At 38.7% G+C, this 25,477-nt stretch overlaps 1 protein-coding gene across 1 annotated transcript in view; it reads left to right on the forward strand.

Annotated features, from left to right (window-relative positions):
- Positions 1 to 864: 864 nt before the first annotated feature.
- Positions 865 to 25,477, forward strand: part of LOC106091114 (uncharacterized) — a 274,438-nt gene continuing 249,825 nt past the window's right edge. Inside the window, exon 1 of the mRNA XM_059362596.1 lies at positions 865 to 885. The gene's annotated coding sequence lies outside the window, so the exon portion shown is untranslated. The remainder of the gene's footprint in view (positions 886 to 25,477) is intronic.

The following is a 25,477-nucleotide window of genomic DNA, read 5'->3' on the forward strand; positions in this document are numbered from 1 at the left end:
ATTTTTCTGATGTTCACGCCGGGATTTGAACCCAGACGTTCGGCGTCATAGGCGGACATGCTAACCTCTGCGTCACGGTGGCCTCCAAGATATAATATCTTTTATTTGTGTTGAATATATTCCCGATCGGCCTATATATACACTATAAACTCTCTATATATACTCTTGGGTGTTTGTTAGAAGCTGTACAAATTTCAAACTTGCATTGCAAACTGAAAGCCAAACACCCGAAATTGTTCCCTGTAGTGCTTGGTTTAAGTTTAAAATGTTTTAATTTTAATCAAATCTAATGCACTGTTATACCCAATGTTGTTCGGCACATGTCCAATAAGATAAAGAGAGAATGTATTTAACTCTCTTTTCCGCTACAGCGGTTAACGTGCTCTCTAAGTAATCCGCAAAACCCCCCCAAAACTCAAAACAAAGCCACATGTAAACTCATATGCACGTCTCTCTTATGCTCAACGGCTTCTTAAGAGAGCCTCATTTTATTTTATGAATAACAAAGGACATGCAATCAACAGAATAATATTTTGCCTGCCTGATGCGATATAAGGGTCGAGGGTCGTTTTTTATTATTCTTATGGCATTAGTTGTACACCAGACAGTTGCTATTGGGCAAGCATAGCGAACTGCGAACTATTGTGTTATATGTCGCATCTGTTCAAATGCGTGTTCGGTTTCTATTGCTGGTCGGTCACATCGCAAAAATACTTACGGTGGTGTCATCAAAGTTCAATGACGTTAATATTATGTTGCCATACGTTTACTGTTTAAAATAAAACACAACAAAATTCTTTACAATTTGAAAATCTATGAATATTTTCTAAGCCCCAACAAAATTGTAATCTGTAAATATTTACAGCCCTGAAGTTGTACAACAAAGTGAGCAAAATTAAGTGTATTTATTGCCTTGAGCTGTTACCCCTAAAATGTTTTTATGTGATGGTTGATTTGTTTACAAATCGAAAATGAGTATTGTGATCTAAAAAATAAAACAAAAACGATGCAATTTTTTAGAAAATTGATAAGAGTATTATAATTAAAAAAAACCTATTGAAGAAGTTAGCAGATGATAGCCTCATTTTATTCATATCACAAAATTTGAATGAGGTATTGATTAAATTAGCTGAACTTCATGGTGATTTTAAATGGTCTTGTTTATATACATACAGTTACGGCCAAAATAATAGCAGTGCAGCAAAATATAAAAACCTATTGCTTTTGTTTTATAACGCAGACATTCTTGCAGTCCGACTGCCTTACTTGTCTTTGTTGTACTTCATTACAACACTAAATAAGCTATAATATTGGTACATTTGTTGGGGCTTTTTGGCTATCTTTAAAAAGTCGCCATATTAAGGCAGTCAAAATAATAGCAGTGAATAATAAACTAAGGAAAAAATCGTTAAATGTTAACATTTTCACTATAAATTGAATTAAAACAGTAAGAGAGTGACTCGTGTGTTACTTTTGGCTGATAATATTCCTATAATTTTTTCAAAAGTGGGCCGTGGAATATGTTGTAATGGGGACACCCGTCGTTGGATAACAAGTTGATATCTGATGTTGATATCCCAGGGAATTGTAAACCGGACGAGCTTGCGAGACTAGGAACTACCCTACACATTCCTGGGATACTGGAATCTGTGGGTATGCTTCTAGCGACATGTAAGATGGTTACAAAGAGGGCGCTGTGAGCATTCCAAAACTATATGGCCTGACAGACTGAAGGTTGCCAGCAACGACTTCTGCAGAAGCTGTGAGGACATCGAAGAAGAAGAGACTATAGCACACCTTTTGTGTGTGTGTGTCCCGCACTAGCAGTCAGAAGGAGTTTCACCTAATGTTCACTTTTCTTTGAGAACCTGTCTGATTAAGCGGATGTGAACATTCGCAAGTTATTGGGCTTTTTAAGGCGATCTGGATGGTTCAACGGTAGGAACTAGAAGGCATCTTCCTTCTTTTGTTTCTGTGGTATCACAATGGACGAAAACGTCTAAGTGAGTCTAATGGCAAACTGCCACTTAAACCTAACCTAACCTTTAATTATCTCTGCTATCATTTTGACCGCCCCTTATTCAGAAATAAACAGACTTTAGGACTTTTTTGAGGACACATAAGACTTTTTCTTTTATTAAAGGCTTAAAACTAAACGGCCATACAATACCTATAAATCCATGAAAAGTATTATATGCTTCCAAAGACAAATATAATTTTTTATTAGTTAAAAGATTTTTCTATTGTGCTCTGCTATTTTTTTGACCGCAGCTGTATGTAATAGATCGGCATGTGCTATGGCGACTGACACATTACAGCAGCGATGTCCAAAAAGAAAATGTGACTGTATGTGTGAAATATGCTCTTTAAGTACTTCTAATTCTCTCAGTATGTAAAAAATTATTTTTTTGGCTGAATGATTGGTGTTCATCAACGCTACCGTAAGGAGCTGTACATCGCTGCATTACAGCCGTAGTTAGGCCCCATAAGGCTTTAGTTTGTTAAAGCGAACTATATTGAAATTAAATTAGGAAAACTGCTAGGAGGCCACCGTAGCGCAGAGGTTGGCATATCCGCCTATGATGATGAAAGCCTGGCCCTTCTAATCGAACTTAAACTTGAAAGTGAGAAGTTTTCTCCTTAACGAAATGTTCATGATGTTCACAGCAGATGTTCTATAGTTTCCTCTTTCTTGAAGTCCTTACAGCTTCTACAGAAGTCGCTACTTGGAATTAGCAAGATTTTCGATTAGACAGTGACTTGTCATGATGTACAAAATGATTGAGACCTCTGTTCTAGCCAACAACAGTAAAGTGTTAGCCTTTGTGGCTATATATATATACCCGCACTTTGTGACTATCTATCTCTTCGAGTCTTATCTTTAAGACATAGCTTACATGTCGCTAGAGGCATACACACAGAATCTAGTTTCCCTGGAATGTGTAATGTAGTTACTAGTCTTACAAGCTAGTCTGCTCTTCATTTTCTTGGGAAATCCCTGTGGGCCGGCACCCAGAAAAGGTGGATTTTAAAATGTTCAGCTATCTCGTTGAGAGTTTTGCGAGGTCAGCGAGAGATCCCTCTGTGTAGCCGATTAGGCCATAAATGGTTATTTCAGTGGAATTGCCATTGCTATATGCATGCTGTTACGGAGAGATGCGATCGTGATCCGTTTGACCATTATATTTATGTCCTCCTCAGTTGCCCGTTCATTTTAAGATCCCGTGGCGATAGTCGCGCAGAATGTGTGCCGAAACTTATCCCAATCTGCATTTCTTCTGTTTAGCCGAGGGACCACATCTGCAGTATTTTCTCCAAGTCGAAGCTAATGTAACGATCATCACTGAAACTGTGGTCATCCAAGACTTCTTAGTCACATACCTTTCCGCTGATATTCTCCGATGCCAGAGTGACATTTAGTACCTCCTGCCTGTTCCTGGTAATGTCGGTTTATTTCCTTGATTACAAATAGCCAGATGGCAACTTATAATATTTGGTTGCCCAAAAAGTAATTGCGGATTTTTTTAAAAGAAAGTAAATTCATTTTTAATAAAACTTAGAATGAACTTTAATCAATTATACTTTTTTACACTTTTTTTCTAAAGCAAGCTAAAAGTTACAGCTGATAACTGACAGAAGAAATAATGCAATTACAGAGTCACAAACTGTGAAAAAATTTGTCAACGCCGACTATATGAAAAATCCGCAATTACTCAATATATTCTATAGGTATTAGGTTGTACATTTATTTGTAGTTTAGGGATCTACGACTAATTGTTTATTTGAAAATTCAGGTTCAACGATTACTCGAACAAGATCGAAAGAGGTCGTCGATTTATCAATTAACCGATAATCGAAATTATATATTTTGGGATAATATTTTAAGATCTTATCCTTCAAAAATTTCTCATATCTGTATGACGATTTGAATTGTAAATAGGGCAAACGAATCCGATTTACTAAATCTTCCTTGTTGAACTAAAGCAAAATATTCTAATCCCAATCGATTGAAATATTGGCCAGGTTGTGCTCAAATGATCAAAAAAAAAGGCAGACTTATGATCGAAATACACTATTATTCGATTAACCGTCCTAAATAATTCAAATATTTGTTTGTTGAAATGTGTCATATTCAATTGTTCGATTATTTGAAAGGTCGCGAATAATATATTATCCCAGTGTACATCCTAATAAGCATATATAGTTTGAAGGATCAAATTCATACTTTTCGTTCCCACAATATATGTCCTTATCTTATCACCAGAGGGTAGAGTAAAGACTGTGTAGCAAAAATCGGGCGGTGCCGACTTTATAATACCCTACACCTACCCTGTAGGCCACCATAGCGCAGAGGTTAGCATGTCCGCCTATGACGCTGAAAGCCTGGGTTCGAATCCTGGCTAGACCATCAGAAAACATTTTCAGCGGTGGTTTTCCCCTCCTAATGCTGGCAACATTTGTGAGGTACAATGCCATGAAAAACTTCTCTCCAAAAAGGTGTCGCACTGCGCCACGCCGTTCGGACTCGGCTATAAAAAGGAGGCCCACATCATTGAGCGTAAACTTGAATCGGACTGCACTCATTGATATGTGAGAAGTTTGCCCCTGTTCATTAGTGGAATGTTCGTGGGCAAAATTTTAAATTTTACCAGTAATATTAAGAGCCATAAGGAAATCCTTCCTGCTAGATTTCGAGAGAATCGTTTAACAAATGAGCAATTTATTGCAATATTTCTCAAAATCGGACGAACATATATATGGGAGCTATTTTTAAATCTGAACCGATTTTGAGCAAACTTCTCTGATATTGTGGTGGTCGTCGAGGACAGCTTTGTAAATTTGTTTTCCAAAATTGGTCAATAATTGCGCCTGCAGCGGCTCTAGAAGTGAAAATCGGGTGATATACATATATGGCAGCTGTATCTAAATCAGGACTGATTTCTATGAGATTCATCAGTAATGTCGAGATCCCTGCCAAGAATCGGTTAACAAATGAGCAATATTTCTCAAAATCGCAAATAACAAATGACATTTTATTGCATTATACCTCAAATATGGGAGCTATATTCAATTTTCCAGATTACTACAGGCTTCGTCCTTCCCAAAAAAAAAAAAAATTATGTGCCAAATTTGAAGACAACTCAATCACACACCCATAGTACCTGAAAAACATCAAATCTTTCTGTCGTCAGAAGGACCTTTAGTGCCATCGAAGCGGTTAACGTTGTTGGATATTTATCGGAGTCCGCCAAGAGTTCATCAGAACAAGACTTATTCGATCTTGTCATGACGAGTTTCCTTACGCATCCAGGGGATGTTGAAAAAACAGTTGCACCACTTTTCCTCGGGGCGCTGGACACTTGCGGTGTAAACGATTCCTCCTTTTATGTTTACCTACCCCGAAAAATAATGCAATAGTCATAAACGAATCTTTCGACAACTAAACTTTTTTTAAGAAAAGCTTTGGGATTTTATTGACAACAAAATTACAAGAATTTATGGCGAATATGAATTCAAAGGATGGATATTTCTGAATGGCTCAAAATATTTTCAAAAAATCTATGCTCTGTGGAAATTTTTGTTGCCTCCAGCCTGGCTATTTGTTGAGCATTTTTTCATCTAAATCAAACTTTGGTATATTATCACTTTCCGAATTTATATCCGCCTAAAACAGCTACCTTTTACCAAAGATGAGGTTCATAAAATGTTTACCGTAGCTGATGTGGCTTTAACAACAAAATGTAGCAAAATCACGACTATCCTTCAACGACTCAGAAAAATGTTGCTCAGTTACTATTAAAGCAGTACTTGCCCAATAAAACAGATTTGTTTGTCGTAAAGACGTTTCAAACGGTTTAATTTTTTTTTTCGTGCAGGTACTGCTGCCCGTAGCCATCATCAGATCGAAGGAGATATATCTATGGTCCGAATAAGAGTCCTCCTCGGGCACCACCCAATTCCTTCAAATAATGTCATCAAGATTCGTGAATGTTATGTCTATCACCTCTGACCTGTTACGTATCTGGAATGTCGGAACACACACCCAGGCCGGAATTCGGAATAGACTCTTAAATCTATCACCTCTCTTTTTGATGTCTGTACTTCCCCATTGTAAGTGGTGCATATTGGGATCGCAACCCAAAAACAGCCGCATGCTCCGGTCGTTCTTCCACACTTGCCTTCACACTGCCTCGTTAGGCGGGTCTGTGTGCTCGCAGGGTAGGTAAACCGTTGGGATCAACAAGGGACCTCAGTTTTCGGTTCTCAACCTCACAGTCTTCATATCACCAATACTATAGTTTGATTGAAGGATCAAGTTTAAATTTTTCCTACACACAATACATGTTATTGGCTTATCACCAGAGAGTGAAATAAACATAAGGTTCATGAATCAAGGCCGTGTCCGAGGCGGCCATGGAGTGGTGCAGATTAATCTCCTCGCTCGAATCTCTTTTTGACTTTGAGAATATGCAAAACTGAAATCCAACCCTTAGCATGCACTCTCTACTTATCAGATAGCCTTCCCAGTCCTGGTCGATTGAAGCCTTCAAAATTATGCCTCTCTGCACAGGGCCTTGTGGAAAGAACTTTCTATCTTTCTGTACAGAGCCCCCGGCCAGAGCTCAACGTAAAAATTCCATAGACTTTGCATGACCGATTCCTCTGACTCTGCCTTTCCAAAGAGCTCCGTCAAAAATTGTGTCGCTGCTGCTCCACCTGTCCGAGAGCATCGAATTAAGCACCATTGTGTCCAAAAGTTTCTTGTGGGCTGGGCTGATTTCACAGTCTGCAATGGCCACCTTCTGGCTCGAAGTATCCAGTCGCCGAGTGCACAAATGGCTTGAGTTTCTTGCCTGTGGAATATTGCCACTTGCAATGGCCCGCCCACTTGGTTACCGCTGCATAGGCAAAACAATAGCTGTAACTCCACTAGGAACTGAAGTTCTTGTATACGCTTCGCCGCAGGCTGATTCTCGGTCGAAAGAAGCAGCCTTCCTTGTATTAAATGGTCCCATTAACAAACGTCTTCACCGACAACGAGACAAATTTTTGTTGTGAATGATTAGTAAGATTATGGAAAGGTGGAAACGCCAGGGAGAATACTCTCCAGTGAAGGGGCTGCGCACGAACCCGCGAAAAAAGGAACAGATATGCTTTTCTCGTTATAACAATGGGTCCGCACTGCAACTGTTAAAGGTTTCTATATACCTAGGTCAAACGTAATCCTCGATCCTCCTAGCTCCTCTAGAATATCACTGCGAGGAAAGAACAAATAGGCGACTGTGCACCTTTTACTCCTACTGCAGAATGTTCGGTATGAAACTGGAAATAGTCCAAGGGCCACAAATTCAAAATACCAAACATAGGGCTGTTGTTAGCAAACATTTCAGTCTACTGTTGTAACTACCAAAATCTGCAAAAATATTTTACACTACTGCTGCTGAACTGGCAAATGATAGCTGCTATGATCTACTATAAGAGCATAAATTTTTGTTGTTTCAGCAAACATTTATTTTTACATAAAGATTCGGCAGTACAAACCTGAATCGGACACAACCTATTAACATTCGAGAAGTCTCCATGTTGTTCCTTAATGGCATTTTTGTGATGGTTTCTTCTATGGAGAGGACCTAAACATTGTCTTTATTACAATTAAGTAGTAGACATTTTTAGCAAACAACTGACTTTTCAGCAGTCATCCTGCTGTTATAGGAGCAACATTAATTTCTAACAGCCAACAGGAAGTGTTTGCTAAGAAGATCTATGATTGAAGACCAAAGGATACCAAAAAATATACACCACAAGCAGGATTGGAAGCGATGCTAAATGTAAAACCCTTCGAAATTATGGAAATTTGAAGATACTACAGGCAGAAGTGGTATACTTAAATCGATTGTACTCACAGCTTGAACACATGGAGATTTATATTATGAGATCACGAACACAATCGGAAAGTGTGCTGTTGGTATTCGGTAACTAACAACTGGCGACGCAAAGTGGCACAGGATAGTAATTCATTAGTTAAAAGTCAATAAGTTCTGCTACAAATGGGGTTTTTGTGACGTCGATATAGACTAGGATCAATGTATTTATCTGAACTTTGGCCGATAATTTTGGGTACCGATGACCTGATGCATGCGCTTCATCAGCGTGTCGCGCGTCTGGTTTTAAATAGTTCAGTTGGCAGCCCTTCGACTTCTGCTGCGTTGTTTTTCTTAAGCAGGGTGTATGCATTCTATACCATCGTCAGTAATCCTCGCTGCCGCAACTATAAAATGTTCTTTCCATATCCTAAGCACACTTCCCCCCGTAAAAATTATTATTTATTGTTACTTTAGGAGGTGATGTGATTGGAAGTGCTTCCCCTTCACTTCCCACTTCCACATTAACTTCCTCCCGACAGGTTTTGGAGTATATTCCGTTTTAATTTCAAATATGAAGAAAGATAAGTGAGTAGAGTATGCGTTTTCTTTTGTCGTGGGGAATAGACTAGCAATCTCACTCAATCACTTTGTCATAAGAAATTGTTTTGGAATAAGAAAACTATAGTTCTAAGCCTCTTACTTTACTTTGTCCCATTAGCCGAACGTCGAATAGCGTTCCAAGCGGCTCTAAAAATAAAATCCTTAATTTGAACTTTGCAGCTCTGATTTACCAAACTCTTAAAATTTGCTCGCTCTTTGTGAGTACTGGACCACAGTTAATATCGGTTGCATTCGCTTAGGGAGGTTTCTTCAATATTTTTTATTTTTGGAATCGAAGTGGGGTATACATTTTTTACTCCTTGGTTAAGTTAGTAATAAAAATGTGTATATTAATTTAAAAATATATTGTGGGCCTACACCACCACTGTGGTACAGGGGATTATAGATTTGTGCATTTTTTTGCAGCGCTAAGAAGGAGAAGAGCTAGACCATTGATAAGTATACCGATCGACTCAGAATCACTCTGTCCGTCTGTGAGTCCATGTATTCTTGTAATCAAAGTGCAGGTCGTATTTGTTGTCCAATCATCACGAAATTTTGTACATATCCATTTTTTGGCCCAAGGACGAACGCTATTGATTTTGATAAAAATCGATTCAGATTTAGATATAGCTCCCATATATATTTTCGTCCTATTTGCAATGTTAATGCAATAAAATGGCCATTTGTTAACCGATTCTCTAGAAATTTGGTAGGAGGGATTTTCTCTTGATTTTCGACATTCAATCGGTTCAGATTTAGATATAGCTCTCACCCCACATTTTTTCAAAATCGAAAATTGGCCAAATTCCAGTTACTGTAAAATTGGCAAAGATACACCCATTTTTTTACTTTGTACGTTTTAGTACCAAAATGTTCGAATATCAACAAAATCTTCTAGTCGTTCGGTACATACTGCCAAGATGTGCCTGTATGGCAAATTTCAGATCTGTAGCTTAATCTATAAAGAAAGTACTAAATAGTACCAATTACACCTCTTAAGTACTTTTTATTCCACTTCTTTTACTTTTCATATTTGGTACAACTTCGCAACAACAATCATTTAAGCCAAATTTCGATATTTTAGCTCTACTCGTTCGTCCTATGCAAAGTTCACCTACTCCGTACCATTTTTGGTACTTTTTTGTTTCTAAATGTCCAAAAACTCTTTTGGCATCCCAATTTAGGTTGCCTAGTGTACCTGAATTCTAAAATTCAAAGCTCTACCTTAATTAATAAACAAGGTACCATAAAGTACCAATTGCGGTACTTAACGTAAAATTTTTCCCACTTCCGGTACTATTGTATTTTGGGACATTGTTGTCACCAAATCTTATTTATTTGAGACACTCTTTAATTTGAGCCCAAAATCATAATTCTAGGCCCACTGTTCGCGCTGGATAAAAAGTCACCGTTTACGTACTAAAAAGTTTGTACTTTTTAATACGAATATCACAAAACAGCGCCTGCGACCCACGTTCGTGCCAAATTTCATGACTCTAGCTTTAGCCGCTTGGACTGGGCGTTTATCAGTCAATCGAGGGTCAGGCGTAATGGGTTAAAATTTTGTCTTTAAAGTTATTTATTGAAATTTGTCTTTGGAAAAAATTTGTTTGTTAGTCCTTAGCCATAAATGGGGCTCACATGAAAGGTTTTGGGAAGTAGAGCACAAATCTGATATCAATATTCGGGAAAAGTGTCTATGGGGCCACCCCACCCCCATAACACCACCCTAATAGGAAGTATTTGCTGACCATTGCAATATGAGGCTCAAATAAGAGGTTTTTTAAAGTAGAACACGAATCTGATATATATTTTCAAAGCCAAGTCACTGAGTGGCCGCTTCATACTTAAAACACGCCCAAACCGGTAATGTTTGCTGACTATTGAAAAATTGGGCTTAAATGAAAGGTATTTGTGAGTAGACCATTAATCTGATATCAACATTCGGGACCAACTGTCTAGGGGACGTCCCACCACCATAACAACCCCCAAATAGAACGTTTTCGCTCATCAAAAAAATTTGGGTCTTCAAGACAGTAGTTTTTAGCGCCCATACCCCAAACCGGACAAATTTGCTGGCTTTTTCAATAAGGGGTTTAAGTGAATGGTATTTGAGATTAGAACACGAATTTGATATCCAATTTTGAAGCCAATTGCAATATGGGGTTCAAATATATGAGCATAGAGCACCTTGCAGATATATTTTCAGGGCTTAGTTTTTGGGGGACCACCCCACTCTCCAAAACACCCCTCTATCGGGCATATTTTCCGACCATGTCAATGTGTGGTTTGAATGAAAGGAGTTGGGGGTAGATCAAGAATTGATACGGGATAGATTTCGGGACCAATTTTCGGGGGTCTACCCCTTTCCCAAAATACCCAATCGCAATATGTGGCTCAAATAAATTATTTGAGAGTAGAATACGAATTTGGTATCCAAATTTAGGACCATGTATTTAGGGCATCACCCTTTCCCCAAAAGGGAAAAATTTTTCGACCATGGCAATATGTGGGTCAAATGGTATTTGACATTAGAAAACTAATTTGATTATCAATTTTGGGGCCATGTGTTTGGGGGACGCCTCATCCTGTAAACTCCCCTCAAAACCAATGGCAATATGGGGTTTAAATAAATGGCATTTGAGAGAAGAGCACGATGGTGATATTTTTTCTGGGCCAAGTGTCTGGGGGACCACCTCTCCCCCGAAAACATCCCTAAATCAGACATCGTGAGAATGGCGGGCTGAAATAAAGTATTTTAAAAATGCAGTACACCTTACATCCAAACTTAAATTCGTAGAGCAATAAAGATCATATGGGATTCAGATAAAGGCATTTATATTGTTTGTCAAGGGATATACTATTTTCGTAGCATGGTATTTCACTAAAAGCTCTTATATTGTCGAAAATAAATATTCCAAGGAAACTTTTGATCCATGTAAAGTAAAAGAAGGCGCTGCGGAGTGGGCCCGGGTCAGCTAGTAATGCAATAAAATGGTCATTTGTTAACCGATTCTTTTGAATTTTGGTAGGAAGGATTTTCTCTTGATATTGCTAGTGAATTTCATAGAAATCAGTTTAGATTTATATTTAGCTCTCATGTATATATCGCCCGATTTTCACTTCCAGAGCCACTGCAAGCGCATTTATTGTCCAATCTTCCCAAATTTTTGTACAACGCTTTCTTTGACGACTACCACAATCCATGATAAGTTTGCTCGAAATCGGTTCTTATTTAGATATAGCTCCCATATAAATGTTCGTCCGATTCTGAGAAATATTTCAATAAAGTGCTCATTTGTTAACCGATTCGCTCGAAATCAAGCAAAGAGGATTTCCTTATGACTTTTGACACTACTGGTGAATTTAATAGAAATCGGTCTAGATTTAGATATAGCTGCCATATATGTATATCGTCCGATTTTCACTCCTAGAGCCACTGCCAGCGCATTTATTGACCAATCTTTCCAAAATTTTGTACAACACTTTCCTTGACGACTGAGTTTCCACAATATCTGAGTTTCAACCGTAGTTATTACAAATTTGCTCCAAATTTTATAATTTTTATAAGGATCAGATGGGGATAACCTATCTGAAAACATCCGCCGAGGTCCATCAACATTGTTTCAGAATTCGATATAGCTCCACATTGTACTTGTAGGGTGGGTGTAGGGTATTTTAGATTCGGCACCGCCCGACTTTTGACAAGACATTGTAATTAAGGATTTAATTAAGGAAAGACATTGTAATTAAGGATTTTTATTTCGTCGTTAAAGTAAATAACAATCAAATGTCCGTCTTTTAGTTGACGATATTCTATTCGTTAGCAAAAACAGCTGATTTTAACGATGTCGATCATCGTTAAAAGTGGCTACTGCGTACCAAATTCATTAACTTTTCTGTTATTGCTTTTTAACTTAACGATTTTCGTTAAAACTCTTTACTGAATTCCACTACAGGGAAGTAGTAGCACAAACACATGCATTGGAAAAAGAATGGCGAGTGTCGCACTTACATCACAAAGGCGTTTTCGCGGTGAATTCGATACAAATACAACGTACCAACGTACGACTCTTGAAGACTTCACGCGTAAAACTATCCGACGATGACCTCCTTAACCAAGAGGTCGCACCATGGTTGGCTGTGCTTTTCCATTGCAAAAAATTCTTCGATCGCTAAGCTCGTCTGTAAAGAGAAATAAAATGAGGATTGGAAAATAAAACAATCTTCGCCTAAACAGGCAAGAAAATGCAAGAAATGGCACAACAAGCCGGTGGATTAGTAATCTTTTCAACAGGCAAGAAAACTTGGTAATATTTTCTGTTTTTCATAGCTAGAAATATGGTTATCATAATACAAGGAGACTACAACAAATCTGTAGTAGATTGCGAAAATATTTTCAAAAATATCAAAAGAAAATAATTATTTTATGTGAAGCTACCGTAAAAAATATATAAATATGTGTGTGTGTGTTGATTGATGTCTTCATTTCAATTTCAACCCATCAAATAAAATCATCAATGATTTAATATTTTAGGTGGTTTGTTCTTATCTTCCCCGCAATGCTGAGTGCTGGAAAAAATAATGAAAAATGTGTTCCATTTTTAACATCCAGATCGTTGCGATCATCATATGCAAACAACTTAAGGCTCTATTACACGGCGTGTAGTTGTCTTATGGCATGGCAAATTTAATATTTTAGGTGGTTTGTTCTTATCTTCCCCGCAATGCTGAGTGCTGGAAAATATAATGAAAAATGTGTTCCATTTTTATACCCTCCACCATAAGATGGGGGGTATACTAATTTCGTCATTCTGTTTGTAACTACTCGAAATATTCGTCTGAGACCCCAAAAAGTATATATATTCTTGATCGTCGTGACATTTTATGTCGATCTAGCCATGTCCGTCCGTCTGTCCGTCCGTCCGTCCGTCTGTCTGTCGAAAGCACGCTAACTTCCGAAGGAGTAAAGCTAGCCGCTTGAAATTTTGCACAAATACTTCTTATTAGTGTAGGTCGGTTGGTATTGTAAATGAGCCATATCGGTCCATGTTTTGATATAGCTGCCATATAAACCGATCTTGGGTCTTGACTTCTTAAGCTTCTAGAGTGCGCAATTCTTATTCGATTGGAATGAAATTTTGCACGACGTGTTTTGTTATTCAACAACTGGGCTAAGTATGGTTCAAATCGGTTCATAACCTGATATAGCTGCCATATAAACCGATCTTGGGTCTTGACTTCTTGAGCCTCTAGAGTGCGCAATTCTTATCCGATTGAAATGAAATTTTGCACGACGTGTTTTGTTATTATATCCAACAACTGTGCCAAGTATGGTCCAAATCGGTCCATAACCTGATATAGCTGCCATATAAACCGATCTTGGGTCTTGACTTCTTGAGCCTCTAGAGGGCGCAGTTCTTATCCGAATGGAATGGAATTTCGCACGACGCGTTTTGTTATGATACCCAACAACTGTGCCAAGTATGGTTTAAATCGGCCCATAACCTGATATAGCTGCCATATAAACCGATCTTGGGTCTTGACTTCTTGAGCCTCTAGAGTGCGCAATTCTTATCCGATTGAAATGAAATTTTGCACGACGTGTTTTGTTATGATATCCAACAACTGTGCCAAGTATGGTCCAAATCGGTTCATAACCTGATATAGCTGCCATATATACCGATCTTGGGTCTTGACTTCTTGAGCCTCTAGAGGGCGCAATTCTTATCCGAATGGAATGGAATTTCGCACGACGCGTTTTGTTATGATACCCAACAACTGTGCCAAGTATGGTTTAAATCGGCCCATAACCTGATATAGCTGCCATATAAACCGATCTTGGGTCTTGACTTTTTGAGCGTCTAGAGGGCGCAATTCTTATCCGAATGGAATGGAATTTCGCACGACGCGTTTTGTTATGATACCCAACAACTGTGCCAAGTATGGTTTAAATCGGCAAATAACCTGATATAGCTGCCATATAAACCGATCTTGGGTCTTGACTTCTTGAGCCTCTAGAGGGCGCAATTCTTATCCGAATGGAATGGAATTTCGCACGACGCGTTTTGTTATGATACCCAACAACTGTGCCAAGTATGGTTTAAATCGGCCAATAACCTGATATAGCTGCCATATAAACCGATCTTGGGTCTTGACTTTTTGAGCGTCTAGAGGGCGCAATTCTTATCCGAATGGAATGGAATTTTGCACGACGTGTTTTGTTATGATATCCAACAACTGCGCCAAGTATGGTTCAAATCGGTTCATAACCTGATATAGCTGCCATATAAACCGACCTGGGATCTTGACTTCTTGACCCCTAGAGGTCGCAATTATTATCCGATTTGCCTGAAATTTTGTACGACGGATCCTCTCATGACCATCAACAAACGTGTTTATTATGGTCTGAATCGGTCTATAGCCCGATACAGATCCCATATAAATCGTTCTCTCTATTTTACTTCTTGAGCCCCAATGGGCCCAATTCTTATACGAATTGGCTGAAATTTTACACAGGTCTCCAACATTTAATTTAATTGTGGTCCGAACCGGACCATATCTTGATATCGTTTTAATAGCAGAGCAACTCTTTTCTTATATCCTTTTTTGCCTAAGAAGAGATGCCGGGAAAAGAATTCGACAAATGCGATCCATGGTGGAGGGTATATAAGATTCGGCCCGGCCGAACTTAGCACGCTTTTACTTGTTAACATCCAGATCGTTGCGATCATCATATGCAAACAACTTAAGGCTCTATTACACGGCGTGTAGTTGTCGGCAGAGCCCGGCCAGGATTCGAACCCGTCTTAGCGTTCGAAGCCATCAATACAACTTCCAACAGATGCACAAAATCATATGTTGTACGGATGTCTGTCATTACACAAAAATACATGAATTGGGAAAAGTACAGCTAATAGACAGGGTTGTCGAGTGTCGTTAATGTGCGTTTTCGCTATTAATACGACTCAAATACAACATACCAACGGACGGCCCTTGAAGTCATCACACCTAATATGGTTGAAATGTCTTTCAACCAAAGACGAAACGCATCTCCGATCATTGAGCTCCTCTCGAATAAATATAAATAAATCAGCTGTTTTTGTTGTCAGTCAAATGAAAGCAGCCCCAAATTAAACTGTTCTCACAAATTTTTTATTTAACCAGCTTTCTCACAACTTTAACAATTATTACTCATAAAAAATAAGCTTTTGCTCAAATTTTTAGGTTATGTCATGCGAAAATAACATACAAAAACAATTAAAAGCGTGCTAAGTTCGGCCGGGCCGAATCTTATATACCCTCCACCATAGATCGCATTTGTCGAGTTCTTTTCCCGTTATCTCCTTTTAGGCAAACAAAGGATAAAAGAGAATAATTGATTTAATATTGGAGCTATATCAAGTTATAGTCCGATTGAATGTTGGAGACCATAGTAGAAGTCATTGTGTAAAATTTCAGCCAATTCGAGTAAGAATTGCGCGCTTTAGGGGCTCAAAAAATTTACATGGGAGCTGTATCAGGCTATACACCGATTCCGACTATATTTGACAAGTATGGGAGAAGCCGTTGTACAAAATTTCAGCAAAATCTGGAGGCTCAAGAAGTCAAGATCCCAGATTGGTTTATATGGCAACTATATCAGGTTATGGATAGATTTGAACCATATTTGGCACAGCTGTTTAAAATCATAACAAAACACTGAATGCAACCGAATTTCAGCCAAATCGGATAAGAATTGCACATGAGGCATTGCTCTAATGCCTCAAGAAGTCAAGATTCCATATTGGTTTATATGGCAGCTATATCAGGTTATGGACCGATTTAATGCATACTTAGCACAGTTGTTGGAAGTCATATCGAAATACGTTGTGCAAAAATTTCAGCCAAATCGGATAGGAATTGCGCCCTCTAGACGCTCAAGAAGTCAAGGCCCCAGATAGGTTTATATGACAACCTACACTAATAAGAAGTATTTGTGTAAAATTTCAAGCGGCTAGCTTTACTCCTTCGAAAGTTAGCGTGCTTTCGACCAACAGACGGACGGACGGCCATGGCTATATCGACTTAAAATGTCATGACGATCAAGAATATTTATACTATTATGGGGCCTTAGACGAATATTTCGAGATATAGAATGACGAAATTAGTACACCCCCTTTCTATGGTGGAGGGTATAATGATGAATCGTATGTAAATTGACAATTTTGACAAGCTGTTTTCAATTACATGAGAATACAAAAAGTGGCATGTCATAAGACATCTATATGCCGTGTAATAGCGCCTTTAGCAATTAATGACGAATAAGTTAACATATCGAACAAGTGCTATGGATAGAATAGCCCAGAAAGCTATACCATAAGAATTGTTCCATTGAGATTATGGATAGAATAGCCCAGAAAGCTATACCATAAGATTTGTTCCATTGAGATTATATTGAATATATATGTAGTTGCAATGGCCGTGAGTGGTTCCAAGACAAACCAAATGTGATTTGTTATAGATATGTTTTTATTTGATGAGTTATTTCCATGAAATACTATTACTATGCAGGAAATTAGAAAAAAGTGTAAATATTTCATTCAATAACAACGTCATCAATCGTATATACTTGATGCCCTTACCAAATCGTTGAAATATTGAAACATCCATCATTATAATTCAAAAATAAAGAAAAAATCCAACAGTCTAAAGGTTTTTTTAATGTTTGAATTATTTTAACTTTATTATGAAAAATTTTCGATGGAAATTAAGAGTTGATTTTTTTTCTATGAAATCAAGTTTTATGGATTCTTAAAACAACTAAAACCGAGTTGGCTCCGCCTTACTAAGTTGGTTGCTACATACCGCTTGATCCGACAGCGGAACTCAGAGTAAATTTCTGCACTATTTCTCCAATTTCTGACATCTAGTTTCGAGTTGATTGTCTCTAGTTGCTCTTTCCTTCAGAACATGTTGGGTTGGTCCATACATTTTGCGAAGAATCTTTGCCTGGAATATTCCAAGCACTGTTTTGTTAAATGCTTCAATGCTTCTGCCATAGTGCAATCCTAAACTGTCTCTTAGAGTTTCTTTTTCGAGGTTATTTTTTAGTATTAAGAGGGCACAACAAGCCGATTTCTGGCTTCGGTGTATGTCTGTAGTGGCATGGGGCGGATTAATATCCGCGCCCTCTTTTCAACCTAACCCAACCCAAACAGTCTCTTTAAACCAAAGTAGCATCAATTAGTCATTTATTCTATCTTTTATTTCAAAATTTTCATATTTTTTTGTTTCGTTTATGACGGTGCCGAGTCTGATACAATTGCTGACTTTCTCAATTTTATAGTTTCTAACATTCTCTATTTGTCCGGGTTCACAAGGTTATACACTACTACTAGGGGACTAAATTTATCGACATTTTCATGGGTGGCAGTTACAGGTCTCGATGACCGACTAATAATAACGATAACATCGTCAGATACGAGATGCATGTGTTGTTTGTTCAATAGTGTGTGATTTTTATTGACATCTGCATTTCGCATAGCCTTCCTTAGAAGGTCTATTAAATACTTATGCGATAAACTCTATCTCTCACTATATATACATATATATTAACTATTAATATAGTGTCAGTTTAGTTCATACTATAAGGTTAGGTTAGGTAAGGTTGAAAAGAAGGCGCCACTATGGACATACACCTAAGTCAGTAATCAGTTTATTGTGAGCTCTTAAAACTAAAAAGTAACCTCGAAAAAGAAAACTAAGAAAGGAATTTCGTGCTACTAGCAAAATCCTTAAATGCTTTCCACACCACGCCCCTATGTTGGATCTCTCCATAGAATTTACGCCGTCCTAACGATCGTTTTGCCGTTCCACAGTGTTCGTCCATCCACGCCCTTAAATCGAACTGCGTCGACCAGAGAGGCTGCGGATTAACCAAGGTTGTTGACGGCAGCCCTCTGGCCTTCACTGCCAACTTACTCCGCTATGATCCGGCACCCAAACGATGCGGATTCTGCCATCCTCAGATAAGGCGTTAATCTCTTCTTAAATTCCAAGACTGTTCGTGACCTTACCATCCTGTTTGTTATTGCCGTGATGGCCACTTTGCTGTCCGTAAAGATGTTCACACTCGAGGTCCTCGCGTGGACACCACACCACCTCACGCATTCCATGATCGCCCGGATCTCAGCCTGAAAGATCGTTTTATGGTCGAAAACAGGTCTCAGTCTCTGTTGAGAACAGGTCTCAGTCTCTGGGTTCTCAATGATACCAGAGATCTGTCAATCCAAGACTGTGCAGTGCTTTGCACTCGACCTCGTATCCGATCGGAAACCTCTTCTAATCGATCCGGGTTTCCTATCGTCGCTTCGATGTGCCACGATGGTATGACCTGCTTCCATCCTTGTCCATTCTCTCATGGCTTTAAATCTCATAGCCACAGTGGCTGTTTCGCACTCTATCTGTATGTCAATGGGTCGGACATCTAAAATAGTTTCCAGTGTCCTGGTGGGCGTGGTCCTCATCGCTCCGCCAATGCCAACACAACATGTTCTCTCTGAAGCTGTTGTATTATCCTAATGTTGCACTTTTTCTCCATCGCAGTACACCAAACCAAAGTTTTGAGGCGTAGGTAAGTAATGGTCTAATCACGCTCCTGTAGAGCCAGTGGACTATCCTCGCAATCAAGCCCCATTTCGAGCTTCGGCACATCTACATAGTGCCTAACATCTGTGAACCTTCTCAGCCCGCTCCTGAATGTTACATTTCCCATCGAGTTTCCTGTCCATGACCACTCCTAAGTATTTTACCTTGTCAGATATTATAATCGTTCTATTGAGGAAAAGTGGTGCATCAAATTAGGCCACCTTTGTCTATTTATATATATTTATTAAAAAATTTTATTACAATTACAAATTATAATAAATTTATAAGATAAAAGTACTAGCGGCTATGGCTATGGGCTTAAAATCAGGTCTAATTAATGTAAAATCTATATATAGATAGCATTTAATTTCCAACAATTTTATATTTAATTTATAAAGGGTAATTTTTTAAGAGCTATACGAAAGTTTTTGAAAAAAAAAAACACATGAAATTCAGAAAAATACATGAAATCTTTATTTGAATCCATATCATTTAATGCTTGAAGATTATTTCTTGCAAATGTTGACCGTGACCGCGCCTCAAATGGTCCATCCGCTTAGTCCAATTTTGGCATACTCTCTCTCCTATGCGTCAATTGAAGCGGGTTTGTCTGTTTAGACATGTGCTTTAACATAGCCCCACAAAAAATTGTCTAAAAGCGTTAAATCGCGCGATCTAGGCCGCCAATTGACCGGTCCTGAAGTTAAATAAAATGTTCACCGAATTCGCCTCTCAATAAGTCCATTGTTACGCGTGCTGTGTGGCATGCGAAACTACATGTCATGCAAGTAAAGCTCTTGCATTTTGGGCAAAAAAATGTGGATATCATTTCACGATAGCGCTCACCATTCACAGTTACGTTACGATTCGCCTCATCTTTGAAGAAGCACGGTCCAATGATGCTGCCAGCCTATAAACCGCACCAAACTGTGACTTTTTCTGGATATATTAGTGGCTCTTGCAATGCTTCTGGCTGATCTTCACTCCAAAGAGGCTCGGGACGAGTAGTCCCTAAATTGATTGTAAAATAATCTGGCGCATCTCTTCGGGTCAGTCAAAGTTACGTCGCCAAGAGAACCCGATATTCTGTCATCCCTCTTCCGTGAGTAAAGCCAGGCGCTTGAAATTATTCACAAATATTTCCTGTTGGTATTCGTCTGTTTGGAATTTTAATGGCCCATATCGGTCCATATTTTGATGTAGCACATAAACCGATTTCGGATCTTGATTTCTTGAGCCTCTAAAGGGAGCAATTCTTATCCGATTTGGCGCGTGATCTCTTCCTTTGATTTCCAACAACCGTCCGAAATACGGACCAAACCGGTTCATAACTTGATATAACTGCTATATAAACCAATCTTCAGATTTGATATCTTCAGCCTCTAGAGGGAGCAATTGCTACTCAATTTGACTGCAATGTTGCACGTTAAGTTTGTCTACGACTTCAAATAACCTTGCCAAGTATGGTCTATAACCTGTTATAGTTGCCGTATAAACCACACTCCGATCTTGACTTCTTAAGTCTCTAGAGGGCACAATTCAGTGTTTAGTGGCATATGGCCCAAATCGGCACATATCCTAATAAAGCTGCCATATAAATCGATCGCCCGATTTGACTTCTTGACTCTCTAGAGGGCACTTTATGTTGTTGTAGTGTGTTGTACACTGAGGCGGCAGCCCTTGCCGATGAAGGACTCCATTGGGTCAACCCGTACAACCGGCTGTCATGGTGAGCTGAAAGTTTCACAGCGCTCTTACTGCAGGAAGCTCTACTCACAATGACATCTGTCTCCTTGGGAGGAGAGAATGTTTAATTTACTGAAAGCCCAAATACCTGCGTATTTTGCTGGGAATTTAACTTCAAATCAAACATATTAGAAAGGGCAGCAAAGGCAACTCTTGTCCTATACGCCTGAGAGAGATCCATTGCCAAAAGTTGGGGGTTTAAACGCTTGTCATGCACTGGCTACATACTGCAGTTGTCAGACTTATATTGCTATATGGTGTTGTGGTCTGATGGACGACATTTCAAAAGTTCACCTACGGTTCAATACTCTGCCGGATCCAAAGGATGGATTGTTTGTGCATCACAGCCACACTGATCACGATACCATCTGATGCACCGAAATTAATGCTACACTTAATGCCTCTGGACATTTGGTCTTGCGTCGGCTACGGACACTGTGATATCCTTAACACAATGCTCGATGAGCCACTATTTAATAAGAAGTAATGTACCACTATTCCTATGGAACCGATTGGAACTGCAATATCTCTGTTAATAGAAGTGACATACACCTCTATACGGATGGATCCAAACTAGACGAAAAGGTGGGCTTTTGGGTACAGTCTGAAGAACTAGGATTGATGATATAATGTCATAACGACGATAGTCATAAATATCTCGCAGATCTCTCAATGAGACGGCGGAACAGCTTAAAATTCATCTGTTCTGGGTGCCGGACCAAAGAGAAATCTCAGGGAATTGTAAAGCGGACGAGTTTGCGAGACTAGGAACTACCTCACACATTCCAGGGGAACTGGAATCTGTTGGTTTGCCTCTAGCGACATGTTAGTTAAGTCTTCAGGATCAAGGACAACGAATGATTGTGATCACTCCAAAGTTATGTGGCCCAATCTAGACTTATTTTTATTTTATTTCATTTCCTTTTTCATCTACAGAGCTTATGTCTGTATCAGATTTCTTCTAAATTGTGTTATTCTGTCAATATTAACATCAAAATTATTACAATATTTATTGAATACATTTAAACACCTGTTTATTGGCCCATTCATTCCACAATGAAGAGGTCAAACGCTTGTCATTGTGTCACTGTCAGACAGTGAGCTGTCATGACGGCTTTTTAAAGAGATCTGGATGGCTTATCTTACTATTCCCGTTCTTGTGGTTCCACAATGGACGAAAACATTTAAGTGGGTCTGATGGGATACTACCACTTAAACCTAACTTAACCTAGCCTATGGTTTAGTTCGGGCTTTATTTAGATATAGCCATCATTCTCCCGATTTAAGGTCTAAGGTCCATAGAGGCCGCTTTTATTACCTGATCCCGCTGAAATTTGGCACAGTGAGCTGTGTTAGGACCTTAGACATCTAGATAGGATAATATCTTGATATAGCTCTTAAAAACGGCTTTTATCACCCGATTCCTCTTAAATTTGGCACTGTGAGCTCTGTTAGGCCCATCGTCTACCGTGAAATTCAGATCAGGCTATATTTGGATATAGCTGTCATATATACCGATCTCCAGTTTTAAGCTATTTCACCCATAAATTGCGCATTTATTGGCCGATTTTGCTAAAATTTAGTGTGGTGAGTTGTATAAGACCCCTAGACATCGTCTCGAAAATGGTACTGATCGGATCATATTTGGATAAATCTGCCATATATGCCGATATCCCGATTTACGGTCTTCTACCTATAAATGACTTATTTATTACCCGATTTCGCGTTACAGTGAGTTGCGTTAAAATCTCGACATCCGTGCTACATGCAAAAAAATAAAAAGTTTGGAATTATATTTGGGACAATCAAAGTACTTCTTTATAGTAACTGTGGACCATTTTCCTCCACCGTTTAACATTGGTCGTGTATTTGCCATATTTTGATATTAAAGTCACTTCGGTTATGATAAAACTTTTATGAACTTCGTCTGTGGTCAAGGATGGCTCTTTTACACAAAAATTCAAAACTTTTTTAAGCCAAAAATGCTTTGTTCAATAATGTGGGTTTGTTTATATCCTGTGTCTCTTCCATTTGGCAGAGGGTGTAGCTTAGAAAGACCCATTTTTGGTTTTTTCTCATTGAGTTAAGCTCAGTCTGCCAGCAGTCGAGGCTCGCGATCTTGTGTGGATGTGAACTCGAAATGTCACAATTTTTTAAATTTTACTCTAGGTGAAACGGCGCCAGGTTGTAAGTAGCAAAATTTCTACAGCACATAAATTGTTTGACAGCATTCTGAGCCATAAAGAAATATTTATTCTTTCTATTCCTTACAAATGCTTGCATTTTTATCATAAACAAAATCCCAAAGTTTTTCATAAAAGAAGTTTACTTGCCGAAAAATTAGTTTATGGCCATTGAATTACTTTTTGCATGTAGGTTTGGCCTAGATCGGACCATATTTTTATATAACAGCTACGGGTTCATAAATGCTTCATATTCACCGGAGTTTGTCGAAAGGGTGGTGGGTATTTAAAGTTTGGCCCACCCGAACTTAATACCTTTCTTTTATTGGCTATGACAGAATATTTGTCCCATTAGCCAAGCTTCTCGATCTTCTGCGCTCCTCCTTCAATCTCTTACACCTAGTTTCGAGATGTCTTTCACCAATTGATCTATCCATCAGAATTTTGGATATACCCTCCACCATGGATCGCATTTTTCGAGTTCTTTGCCCGATATCTCTTTATAGGCAAACAAAGGATAATGGAGAAGAATTGCTATGCTATTGGAGCTATATCAGGTTATGGATTGATTCGGACCATACTTGGTTTGGATGTTGGAGCCCATATTAGAAGTTAGTGTCCAAGAATTGCATTCTTTAGAGGATCAGGATGAAAAATCGGAGATCGGCTTATATGGGAGCTATACCAGGATATTGACCGATTCTTACCATTGGTTTTGCTATGATATCCAACAACTGTGCCAAGTATGGTTCAAATCGGTCAATAACCTGATATAGCTGCCATATAAACCGATCTTGGGTCTTGACTTCTTGAGCCTCTAAAGTGCGCAATTCTTATCCGATTGGAATGAAATTTTGCACGACGTGTTTTGTTATGATATCCAACAACTGTGCCCAGTATGGTTCAAATCGGACCATAACGCGATATACCTGCCATATAAACCGATCTTGGGTCTTGACTTCTTGAGCCTCTAAAGTGCGCAATTCTTATCCGATTGGAATGAAATTTTGCACGACGTGTTTTATTATGATATCCAATAACTAAGCCAAGTATGGTTCAAATCGGTCAATAACCTGATATAGCTGCCATATAAACCGATCTTGGGTCTTGACTTCTTGAGCCTCTAGAGTGCGCAATTCTTATCCGATTGGAATGAAATTTTGCACGACGTGTTTTGCTATGATATCCAATAACTAAGCCAAGTATGGTTCAAATCGGTCAATAACCTGATATAGCTGCCATATAAACCGATCTTGGGTCTTAACTTCTTGAGCCTCTAGAGTGCGCAATTCTTATCCGATTGGAATGAAATTTTGCACGACGTGTTTTGCTATGATATCCAACAACTGCGCCGAGTATGGTTCAAATCGGTCAATAACCTGATATAGCTGCCATATAAACCGATCTTGGGTCTTGACTTCTTGAGCCTCTAGAGGTCGCAATTCTTATCCGATTGGAATGAAATTTTGCACGACGTGTTTATAATTTAACTGTGGTCCAAACCGGACCCCATCTTGATATCGATCTAATAGAAAATCTTTTCTTTTATCTTTTTTTGCCTAAGAAGAGATGCCGGGAAAAGAACCCGACAAATGCGATCCATGGTGGAGGGTATATAAGATTCGGCTCGGCCGAACTTAGCACGCTTTTACTTGTTTTATTTGAAACTGTAGATTTTGTTAGTTAAAATATCAGTAGGAAATGTTTGCTAAAACAGCAGTAATGTTTACTTTCCCATTTCCAGCAAACAAATACTGTTGTTTAAGTGAACATGTTTGCTGTTATGAATAACAAATTTCGTTGAGTTTATATAAGCCGATCCCCCGATTTATTTTTTTGAGCCTCTATGCGGCGCAATTCTTATCCGATTTGAAATTTTGCCTAATGACTTCTACTACGATCAACAACACCAACAGCAAGTATACCCCGAATCGGTCCATAACCTGATATAGCTTCAATAGCATAAAACAGCAAAATTTTTAGCTGTTTTATGCTATTGAAAGCAGACATAACTGCTGTTTTAGCAAACATAGGGCTGCTGTACTAGCAAACATTTCGGTCAACTAAATCAGCAAACAAAATCTGATGTTTAAATTACAAAAATCTGTTGAAAAAAAATTTTATGTTTTTTTTATGTTGCCTTTTACTTGTTATACCCTACACCACTACTCTGGTACAGGGTATTATAACTTAGTGAATTTGGACACCAACACCACATTTTTTTTTTTAAATAGAAAATTGCCAAAATTCTTCTTCTACTGCGAAATTGGTAAGGATAACATTTTTTTTTAATTGTTGTTTTTGTTGTAGCAGTGTATTGTACACTGAGGTGGCAGCCCTTGCCCATGATGGACTTCATCGGGTCAATCCGGTACGTACCACCCGCTGTCGTGCGATTGTGGTCGTTATTGGTTGCAGGAACTGACCCATCGGCGGTGACATTTGGTCATA

Source organism: Stomoxys calcitrans, chromosome 1, assembly GCF_963082655.1.
Source record: "Stomoxys calcitrans chromosome 1, idStoCalc2.1, whole genome shotgun sequence".
NCBI classification, from domain to species: Eukaryota; Metazoa; Arthropoda; class Insecta; order Diptera; family Muscidae; genus Stomoxys; species Stomoxys calcitrans.